At 42.7% G+C, this 10,545-nt stretch overlaps 10 non-coding genes across 10 annotated transcripts; all 10 read left to right on the forward strand.

Moving 5' to 3' along the window:
* The first annotated feature begins 405 nt into the window (after positions 1-405).
* Positions 406-524, forward strand: LOC148331025 (5S ribosomal RNA). Its single transcript, XR_015845268.1, has one exon. It is a non-coding gene; the product is annotated as a 5S ribosomal RNA (ribosomal RNA).
* Positions 525-1,516: 992 nt separating this feature from the next.
* Positions 1,517-1,635, forward strand: LOC148331026 (5S ribosomal RNA). Its single transcript, XR_015845269.1, has one exon. It is a non-coding gene; the product is annotated as a 5S ribosomal RNA (ribosomal RNA).
* A 992-nt stretch (positions 1,636-2,627) lies between these two features.
* LOC148331027 (5S ribosomal RNA) lies at positions 2,628-2,746 on the forward strand. Its single transcript, XR_015845270.1, has one exon. It is a non-coding gene; the product is annotated as a 5S ribosomal RNA (ribosomal RNA).
* A 993-nt stretch (positions 2,747-3,739) lies between these two features.
* LOC148331028 (5S ribosomal RNA) lies at positions 3,740-3,858 on the forward strand. Its single transcript, XR_015845271.1, has one exon. It is a non-coding gene; the product is annotated as a 5S ribosomal RNA (ribosomal RNA).
* Positions 3,859-4,851: 993 nt separating this feature from the next.
* Positions 4,852-4,970, forward strand: LOC148331029 (5S ribosomal RNA). The gene has a single exon (XR_015845272.1). It is a non-coding gene; the product is annotated as a 5S ribosomal RNA (ribosomal RNA).
* Positions 4,971-5,961: 991 nt separating this feature from the next.
* Positions 5,962-6,080, forward strand: LOC148331030 (5S ribosomal RNA). Its single transcript, XR_015845488.1, has one exon. It is a non-coding gene; the product is annotated as a 5S ribosomal RNA (ribosomal RNA).
* Positions 6,081-7,076: 996 nt separating this feature from the next.
* Positions 7,077-7,195, forward strand: LOC148331031 (5S ribosomal RNA). Its single transcript, XR_015845459.1, has one exon. It is a non-coding gene; the product is annotated as a 5S ribosomal RNA (ribosomal RNA).
* A 993-nt stretch (positions 7,196-8,188) lies between these two features.
* LOC148331032 (5S ribosomal RNA) lies at positions 8,189-8,307 on the forward strand. The gene has a single exon (XR_015845273.1). It is a non-coding gene; the product is annotated as a 5S ribosomal RNA (ribosomal RNA).
* Positions 8,308-9,299: 992 nt separating this feature from the next.
* LOC148331033 (5S ribosomal RNA) lies at positions 9,300-9,418 on the forward strand. Its single transcript, XR_015845483.1, has one exon. It is a non-coding gene; the product is annotated as a 5S ribosomal RNA (ribosomal RNA).
* A 993-nt stretch (positions 9,419-10,411) lies between these two features.
* Positions 10,412-10,530, forward strand: LOC148331034 (5S ribosomal RNA). Its single transcript, XR_015845460.1, has one exon. It is a non-coding gene; the product is annotated as a 5S ribosomal RNA (ribosomal RNA).
* Positions 10,531-10,545: the final 15 nt, after the last annotated feature.

Below are 10,545 nucleotides of genomic sequence, written 5' to 3' on the forward strand. Positions count from 1 at the left end.
GGTACGGGGCTGGTATAATATTAGTGCCCCCATGTGGTCCGAATGTGTAGCTACGGAGCCACACACAAGTCTCCTGACACGCATTTGCAAATCAGCACACGCATTTGCGAGTCGTCCGCGGCAGGACTGTAGCAAACGTCACCTGTAAGAAAAGGTCCCGTTTTTACAGGTCGCCCATCTACGGATTTTTGTCCGCATTTAACCATGTGTATGTGCCAACAAATCATTGTACACATTTGCTGATATTTGTCATATATCTGTGACTTCAATCATGCATTGTAGATTGTTGTGACACATTTGTGACTGTGGTTATAGTTTCAGATTCTTGTTACGTATTTTTGGATTGAAGTATTTGCCACAATAAAGACAACATGTATAAAATGCAAAATTTTGCAGGGAATTCTCGCTTACGGCCATACTACCCTGAGAACGCCCGATCTCGTCCGATCTCGGAAGCTAAGCAGGGTCGGGCCTGGTTAGTACTTGGATGGGAGACCGCCTGGGAATACCAGGTGCTGTAAGCTTTTGCACCGCAAAAATAAAAAAAACTTTTGACAAATGTAAGCAAGTATGCGAGCTGCTTTTTTATAAATTTCCACATATTCGCCTGACAGGCTGAGAGCACAAAATGCCAACATTCAGCGTCCCCTGCCTTTGGGTGTTGCTACAGTCTCGCCGTGGACGACTCGCAAATGCGTGTGGCAATTTGCAAATGCGTGTCTGGAGACTTGAGTGTGGCTCCGGAGCTCCACATTAAGACCAAAAGGGGACTCTCGTAGTCTACAGGTGTAGCAGACAGATGACCCGATGCAGTCCGGTTGGGTTGGTGCAGTGAGTGTTTACTAAATAAAAAGTTAATGAATCAATTTTAAAAAATGGTGTTTACTGAATGCAATAAAGGGAAGTATAGTTAATGTGGCAATTAGCAGGTGTGGAGAAGCTTCATTCATTTTTTTTAGCTTCACTGGTTATATCATTGGTTCTTATTTTATTAGTTCCACTTTATTCTTCCATTTATTCCAATTTAATTTAAATAATGTCAAATAAATGGTACATGACCATGGGTGGATAGCAGTGAACGCCCCCCCAAGTTATTGGTGTATATATTGGTGGTACGGGGCTGGTATAATATTAGTGCCCCCATGTGGTCCGAATGTGTAGCTACGGAGCCACACACAAGTCTCCTGACACGCATTTGCAAATCAGCACACGCATTTGCGAGTCGTCCGCGGCAGGACTGTAGCAAACGTCACCTGTAAGAAAAGGTCCCGTTTTTACAGGTCGCCCATCTACGGATTTTTGTCCGCATTTAACCATGTGTATGTGCCAACAAATCATTGTACACATTTGCTGATATTTGTCATATATCTGTGACTTCAATCATGCATTGTAGATTGTTGTGACACATTTGTGACTGTGGTTATAGTTTCAGATTCTTGTTACGTATTTTTGGATTGAAGTATTTGCCACAATAAAGACAACATGTATAAAATGCAAAATTTTGCAGGGAATTCTCGCTTACGGCCATACTACCCTGAGAACGCCCGATCTCGTCCGATCTCGGAAGCTAAGCAGGGTCGGGCCTGGTTAGTACTTGGATGGGAGACCGCCTGGGAATACCAGGTGCTGTAAGCTTTTGCACCGCAAAAATAAAAAAAACTTTTGACAAATGTAAGCAAGTATGCGAGCTGCTTTTTTATAAATTTCCACATATTCGCCTGACAGGCTGAGAGCACAAAATGCCAACATTCAGCGTCCCCTGCCTTTGGGTGTTGCTACAGTCTCGCCGTGGACGACTCGCAAATGCGTGTGGCAATTTGCAAATGCGTGTCTGGAGACTTGAGTGTGGCTCCGGAGCTCCACATTAAGACCAAAAGGGGACTCTCGTAGTCTACAGGTGTAGCAGACAGATGACCCGATGCAGTCCGGTTGGGTTGGTGCAGTGAGTGTTTACTAAATAAAAAGTTAATGAATCAATTTTAAAAAATGGTGTTTACTGAATGCAATAAAGGGAAGTATAGTTAATGTGGCAATTAGCAGGTGTGGAGAAGCTTCATTCATTTTTTTTAGCTTCACTGGTTATATCATTGGTTCTTATTTTATTAGTTCCACTTTATTCTTCCATTTATTCCAATTTAATTTAAATAATGTCAAATAAATGGTACATGACCATGGGTGGATAGCAGTGAACGCCCCCCCAAGTTATTGGTGTATATATTGGTGGTACGGGGCTGGTATAATATTAGTGCCCCCATGTGGTCCGAATGTGTAGCTACGGAGCCACACACAAGTCTCCTGACACGCATTTGCAAATCAGCACACGCATTTGCGAGTCGTCCGCGGCAGGACTGTAGCAAACGTCACCTGTAAGAAAAGGTCCCGTTTTTACAGGTCGCCCATCTACGGATTTTTGTCCGCATTTAACCATGTGTATGTGCCAACAAATCATTGTACACATTTGCTGATATTTGTCATATATCTGTGACTTCAATCATGCATTGTAGATTGTTGTGACACATTTGTGACTGTGGTTATAGTTTCAGATTCTTGTTACGTATTTTTGGATTGAAGTATTTGCCACAATAAAGACAACATGTATAAAATGCAAAATTTTGAAAGGAATTCTCGCTTACGGCCATACTACCCTGAGAACGCCCGATCTCGTCCGATCTCGGAAGCTAAGCAGGGTCGGGCCTGGTTAGTACTTGGATGGGAGACCGCCTGGGAATACCAGGTGCTGTAAGCTTTTGCACCGCAAAAATAAAAAAAACTTTTGACAAATGTAAGCAAGTATGCGAGCTGCTTTTTTATAAATTCCCACATATTCGCCTGACAGGCTGAGAGCACAAAATGCCAACATTCAGCGTCCCCTGCCTTTGGGTGTTGCTACAGTCTCGCCGTGGACGACTCGCAAATGCGTGTGGCAATTTGCAAATGCGTGTCTGGAGACTTGAGTGTGGCTCCGGAGCTCCACATTAAGACCAAAAGGGGACTCTCGTAGTCTACAGGTGTAGCAGACAGATGACCCGATGCAGTCCGGTTGGGTTGGTGCAGTGAGTGTTTACTAAATAAAAAGTTAATGAATCAATTTTAAAAAATGGTGTTTACTGAATGCAATAAAGGGAAGTATAGTTAATGTGGCAATGAGCAGGTGTGGAGAAGCTTCATTCATTTTTTTTTAGCTTCACTGGTTATATCATTGGTTCTTATTTTATTAGTTCCACTTTATTCTTCCATTTATTCCAATTTAATTTAAATAATGTCAAATAAATGGTACATGACCATGGGTGGATAGCAGTGAACGCCCCCCCAAGTTATTGGTGTATATATTGGTGGTACGGGGCTGGTATAATATTAGTGCCCCCATGTGGTCCGAATGTGTAGCTACGGAGCCACACACAAGTCTCCTGACACGCATTTGCAAATCAGCACACGCATTTGCGAGTCGTCCGCGGCAGGACTGTAGCAAACGTCACCTGTAAGAAAAGGTCCCGTTTTTACAGGTCGCCCATCTACGGATTTTTGTCCGCATTTAACCATGTGTATGTGCCAACAAATCATTGTACACATTTGCTGATATTTGTCATATATCTGTGACTTCAATCATGCATTGTAGATTGTTGTGACACATTTGTGACTGTGGTTATAGTTTCAGATTCTTGTTACGTATTTTTGGATTGAAGTATTTGCCACAATAAAGACAACATGTATAAAATGCAAAATTTTGAAAGGAATTCTCGCTTACGGCCATACTACCCTGAGAACGCCCGATCTCGTCCGATCTCGGAAGCTAAGCAGGGTCGGGCCTGGTTAGTACTTGGATGGGAGACCGCCTGGGAATACCAGGTGCTGTAAGCTTTTGCACCGCAAAAATAAAAAAAACTTTTGACAAATGTAAGCAAGTATGCGAGCTGCTTTTTTATAAATTCCCACATATTCGCCTGACAGGCTGAGAGCACAAAATGCCAACATTCAGCGTCCCCTGCCTTTGGGTGTTGCTACAGTCTCGCCGTGGACGACTCGCAAATGCGTGTGGCAATTTGCAAATGCGTGTCTGGAGACTTGAGTGTGGCTCCGGAGCTCCACATTAAGACCAAAAGGGGACTCTCGTAGTCTACAGGTGTAGCAGACAGATGACCCGATGCAGTCCGGTTGGGTTGGTGCAGTGAGTGTTTACTAAATAAAAAGTTAATGAATCAATTTTAAAAAATGGTGTTTACTGAATGCAATAAAGGGAAGTATAGTTAATGTGGCAATGAGCAGGTGTGGAGAAGCTTCATTCATTTTTTTTTAGCTTCACTGGTTATATCATTGGTTCTTATTTTATTAGTTCCACTTTATTCTTCCATTTATTCCAATTTAATTTAAATAATGTCAAATAAATGGTACATGACCATGGGTGGATAGCAGTGAACGCCCCCCCAAGTTATTGGTGTATATATTGGTGGTACGGGGCTGGTATAATATTAGTGCCCCCATGTGGTCCGAATGTGTAGCTACGGAGCCACACACAAGTCTCCTGACACGCATTTGCAAATCAGCACACGCATTTGCGAGTCGTCCGCGGCAGGACTGTAGCAAACGTCACCTGTAAGAAAAGGTCCCGTTTTTACAGGTCGCCCATCTACGGATTTTTGTCCGCATTTAACCATGTGTATGTGCCAACAAATCATTGTACACATTTGCTGATATTTGTCATATATCTGTGACTTCAATCATGCATTGTAGATTGTTGTGACACATTTGTGACTGTGGTTATAGTTTCAGATTCTTGTTACGTATTTTTGGATTGAAGTATTTGCCACAATAAAGACAACATGTATAAAATGCAAAATTTTGAAAGGAATTCTCGCTTACGGCCATACTACCCTGAGAACGCCCGATCTCGTCCGATCTCGGAAGCTAAGCAGGGTCGGGCCTGGTTAGTACTTGGATGGGAGACCGCCTGGGAATACCAGGTGCTGTAAGCTTTTGCACCGCAAAAATAAAAAAAACTTTGACAAATCTAAGCAAGTATGCGAGCTGCTTTTTTATAAATTTCCACATATTCGCCTGACAGGCTGAGAGCACAAATTGCCAACATTCAGCGTCCCCTGCCTTTGGGTGTTGCTACAGTCTCGCCGTGGACGACTCGCAAATGCGTGTGGCAATTTGCAAATGCGTGTCTGGAGACTTGACTGTGGCTCCGGAGCCACACATTAAGACCAAAAGGGTACCCTCGGAGTCTACAGGTGTAGCAGACATATGACCCGATGCAGTCCGGTTGGGTTGGTGCAGTGAGTGTTTACTAAATAAAAAGTTAATGAATCAATTTTAAAAAATGGCGTTTACTGAATGCAATAAAGGGAAGTATAGTTAATGTGGCAATTAGCAGGTGTGGAGAAGCTTCATTCATTTTTTTTAGCTTCACTGGTTATATCATTGGTTCTTATTTTATTAGTTCCACTTTATTCTTCCATTTATTCCAATTTAATTTAAATAATGTCAAATAAATGGTACATGACCATGGGTGGATAGCAGTGAACGCCCCCCCAAGTTATTGGTGTATATATTGGTGGTACGGGGCTGGTATAATATTAGTGCCCCCATGTGGTCCGAATGTGTAGCTACGGAGCCACACACAAGTCTCCTGACACGCATTTGCAAATCAGCACACGCATTTGCGAGTCGTCCGCGGCAGGACTGTAGCAAACGTCACCTGTAAGAAAAGGTCCCGTTTTTACAGGTCGCCCATCTACGGATTTTTGTCCGCATTTAACCATGTGTATGTGCCAACAAATCATTGTACACATTTGCTGATATTTGTCATATATCTGTGACTTCAATCATGCATTGTAGATTGTTGTGACACATTTGTGACTGTGGTTATAGTTTCAGATTCTTGTTACGTATTTTTGGATTGAAGTATTTGCCACAATAAAGACAACATGTATAAAATGCAAAATTTTTAAAGGAATTCTCTCTTACGGCCATACTACCCTGAGAACGCCCGATCTCGTCCGATCTCGGAAGCTAAGCAGGGTCGGGCCTGGTTAGTACTTGGATGGGAGACCGCCTGGGAATACCAGGTGCAGTAAGCTTTTGCACCGCAAAAATAAAAAAAACTTTTGACAAATGTAAGCAAGTATGCGAGCTGCTTTTTTTATAAATTTCCACATATTCGCCTGACAGGCTGAGAGCACAAAATGCCAACATTCAGCGTCCCCTGCCTTTGGGTGTTGCTACAGTCTCGCCGTGGACGACTCGCAAATGCGTGTGGCAATTTGCAAATGCGTGTCTGGAGACTTGAGTGTGGCTCCGGAGCTCCACATTAAGACCAAAAGGGGACTCTCGTAGTCTACAGGTGTAGCAGACAGATGACCCGATGCAGTCCGGTTGGGTTGGTGCAGTGAGTGTTTACTAAATAAAAAGTTAATGAATCAATTTAAAAAAATGGTGTTTACTGAATGCAATAAAGGGAAGTATAGTTAATGTGGCAATTAGCAGGTGTGGAGAAGCTTCATTCATTTTTTTTAGCTTCACTGGTTATATCATTGGTTCTTATTTTATTAGTTCCACTTTATTCTTCCATTTATTCCAATTTAATTTAAATAATGTCAAATAAATGGTACATGACCATGGGTGGATAGCAGTGAACGCCCCCCCAAGTTATTGGTGTATATATTGGTGGTACGGGGCTGGTATAATATTAGTGCCCCCATGTGGTCCGAATGTGTAGCTACGGAGCCACACACAAGTCTCCTGACACGCATTTGCAAATCAGCACACGCATTTGCGAGTCGTCCGCGGCAGGACTGTAGCAAACGTCACCTGTAAGAAAAGGTCCCGTTTTTACAGGTCGCCCATCTACGGATTTTTGTCCGCATTTAACCATGTGTATGTGCCAACAAATCATTGTACACATTTGCTGATATTTGTCATATATCTGTGACTTCAATCATCATGCATTGTAGATTGTTGTGACACATTTGTGACTGTGGTTATAGTTTCAGATTCTTGTTACGTGTTTTTGGATTGAAGTATTTGCCACAATAAAGACAACATGTATAAAATGCAAAATTTTGAAAGGAATTCTCGCTTACGGCCATACTACCCTGAGAACGCCCGATCTCGTCCGATCTCGGAAGCTAAGCAGGGTCGGGCCTGGTTAGTACTTGGATGGGAGACCGCCTGGGAATACCAGGTGCAGTAAGCTTTTGCACCGCAAAAATAAAAAAAACTTTTGACAAATGTAAGCAAGTATGCGAGCTGCTTTTTTTATAAATTTCCACATATTCGCCTGACAGGCTGAGAGCACAAAATGCCAACATTCAGCGTCCCCTGCCTTTGGGTGTTGCTACAGTCTCGCCGTGGACGACTCGCAAATGCGTGTGGCAATTTGCAAATGCGTGTCTGGAGACTTGAGTGTGGCTCCGGAGCTCCACATTAAGACCAAAAGGGGACTCTCGTAGTCTACAGGTGTAGCAGACAGATGACCCGATGCAGTCCGGTTGGGTTGGTGCAGTGAGTGTTTACTAAATAAAAAGTTAATGAATCAATTTAAAAAAATGGTGTTTACTGAATGCAATAAAGGGAAGTATAGTTAATGTGGCAATTAGCAGGTGTGGAGAAGCTTCATTCATTTTTTTTAGCTTCACTGGTTATATCATTGGTTCTTATTTTATTAGTTCCACTTTATTCTTCCATTTATTCCAATTTAATTTAAATAATGTCAAATAAATGGTACATGACCATGGGTGGATAGCAGTGAACGCCCCCCCAAGTTATTGGTGTATATATTGGTGGTACGGGGCTGGTATAATATTAGTGCCCCCATGTGGTCCGAATGTGTAGCTACGGAGCCACACACAAGTCTCCTGACACGCATTTGCAAATCAGCACACGCATTTGCGAGTCGTCCGCGGCAGGACTGTAGCAAACGTCACCTGTAAGAAAAGGTCCCGTTTTTACAGGTCGCCCATCTACGGATTTTTGTCCGCATTTAACCATGTGTATGTGCCAACAAATCATTGTACACATTTGCTGATATTTGTCATATATCTGTGACTTCAATCATGCATTGTAGATTGTTGTGACACATTTGTGACTGTGGTTATAGTTTCAGATTCTTGTTACGTATTTTTGGATTGAAGTATTTGCCACAATAAAGACAACATGTATAAAATGCAAAATTTTGAAAGGAATTCTCGCTTACGGCCATACTACCCTGAGAACGCCCGATCTCGTCCGATCTCGGAAGCTAAGCAGGGTCGGGCCTGGTTAGTACTTGGATGGGAGACCGCCTGGGAATACCAGGTGCTGTAAGCTTTTGCACCGCAAAAATAAAAAAAACTTTTGACAAATGTAAGCAAGTATGCGAGCTGCTTTTTTATAAATTCCCACATATTCGCCTGACAGGCTGAGAGCACAAAATGCCAACATTCAGCGTCCCCTGCCTTTGGGTGTTGCTACAGTCTCGCCGTGGACGACTCGCAAATGCGTGTGGCAATTTGAAAATGCGTGTCTGGAGACTTGAGTGTGGCTCCGGAGCTCCACATTAAGACCAAAAGGGGACTCTCGTAGTCTACAGGTGTAGCAGACAGATGACCCGATGCAGTCCGGTTGGGTTGGTGCAGTGAGTGTTTACTAAATAAAAAGTTAATGAATCAATTTTAAAAAATGGTGTTTACTGAATGCAATAAAGGGAAGTATAGTTAATGTGGCAATGAGCAGGTGTGGAGAAGCTTCATTCATTTTTTTTAGCTTCACTGGTTATATCATTGGTTCTTATTTTATTAGTTCCACTTTATTCTTCCATTTATTCCAATTTAATTTAAATAATGTCAAATAAATGGTACATGACCATGGGTGGATAGCAGTGAACGCCCCCCCAAGTTATTGGTGTATATATTGGTGGTACGGGGCTGGTATAATATTAGTGCCCCCATGTGGTCCGAATGTGTAGCTACGGAGCCACACACAAGTCTCCTGACACGCATTTGCAAATCAGCACACGCATTTGCGAGTCGTCCGCGGCAGGACTGTAGCAAACGTCACCTGTAAGAAAAGGTCCCGTTTTTACAGGTCGCCCATCTACGGATTTTTGTCCGCATTTAACCATGTGTATGTGCCAACAAATCATTGTACACATTTGCTGATATTTGTCATATATCTGTGACTTCAATCATGCATTGTAGATTGTTGTGACACATTTGTGACTGTGGTTATAGTTTCAGATTCTTGTTACGTATTTTTGGATTGAAGTATTTGCCACAATAAAGACAACATGTATAAAATGCAAAATTTTGAAAGGAATTCTCGCTTACGGCCATACTACCCTGAGAACGCCCGATCTCGTCCGATCTCGGAAGCTAAGCAGGGTCGGGCCTGGTTGGTTCTTGGATGGGAGACCGCCTGGGAATACCAGGTGCTGTAAGCTTTTGCACCGCAAAAATAAAAAAAACTTTTGACAAATGTAAGCAAGTATGCGAGCTGCTTTTTTTATAAATTTCCACATATTCGCCTGACAGGCTGAGAGCACAAAATGCCAACATTCAGCGTCCCCTGCCTTTGGGTGTTGCTACAGTCTCGCCGTGGACGACTCGCAAATGCGTGTGGCAATTTGAAAATGCGTGTCTGGAGACTTGAGTGTGGCTCCGGAGCTCCACATTAAGACCAAAAGGGGACTCTCGTAGTCTACAGGTGTAGCAGACAGATGACCCGATGCAGTCCGGTTGGGTTGGTGCAGTGAGTGTTTACTAAATAAAAAGTTAATGAATCAATTTTAAAAAATGGTGTTTACTGAATGCAATAAAGGGAAGTATAGTTAATGTGGCAATGAGCAGGTGTGGAGAAGCTTCATTCATTTTTTTTAGCTTCACTGGTTATATCATTGGTTCTTATTTTATTAGTTCCACTTTATTCTTCCATTTATTCCAATTTAATTTAAATAATGTCAAATAAATGGTACATGACCATGGGTGGATAGCAGTGAACGCCCCCCCAAGTTATTGGTGTATATATTGGTGGTACGGGGCTGGTATAATATTAGTGCCCCCATGTGGTCCGAATGTGTAGCTACGGAGCCACACACAAGTCTCCTGACACGCATTTACAAATCAGCACACGCATTTGCGAGTCGTCCGCGGCAGGACTGTAGCAAACGTCACCTGTAAGAAAAGGTCCCGTTTTTACAGGTCGCCCATCTACGGATTTTTGTCCGCATTTAACCATGTGTATGTGCCAACAAATCATTGTACACATTTGCTGATATTTGTCATATATCTGTGACTTCAATCATGCATTGTAGATTGTTGTGACACATTTGTGACTGTGGTTATAGTTTCAGATTCTTGTTACGTATTTTTGGATTGAAGTATTTGCCACAATAAAGACAACATGTATAAAATGCAAAATTTTGAAAGGAATTCTCGCTTACGGCCATACTACCCTGAGAACGCCCGATCTCGTCCGATCTCGGAAGCTAAGCAGGGTCGGGCCTGGTTAGTACTTGGATGGGAGACCGCCTGGGAATACCAGGTGCAGTAAGCTTTTGCACCGCAAAAA

The sequence above is a fragment of the Idiotropiscis lumnitzeri genome, chromosome 9 (genome assembly GCF_059441095.1).
Source record: "Idiotropiscis lumnitzeri isolate Australia: NSW breed Sydney's pygmy pipehorse chromosome 9, RoL_Ilum_1.0, whole genome shotgun sequence".
Taxonomy (NCBI): domain Eukaryota; kingdom Metazoa; phylum Chordata; class Actinopteri; order Syngnathiformes; family Syngnathidae; genus Idiotropiscis; species Idiotropiscis lumnitzeri.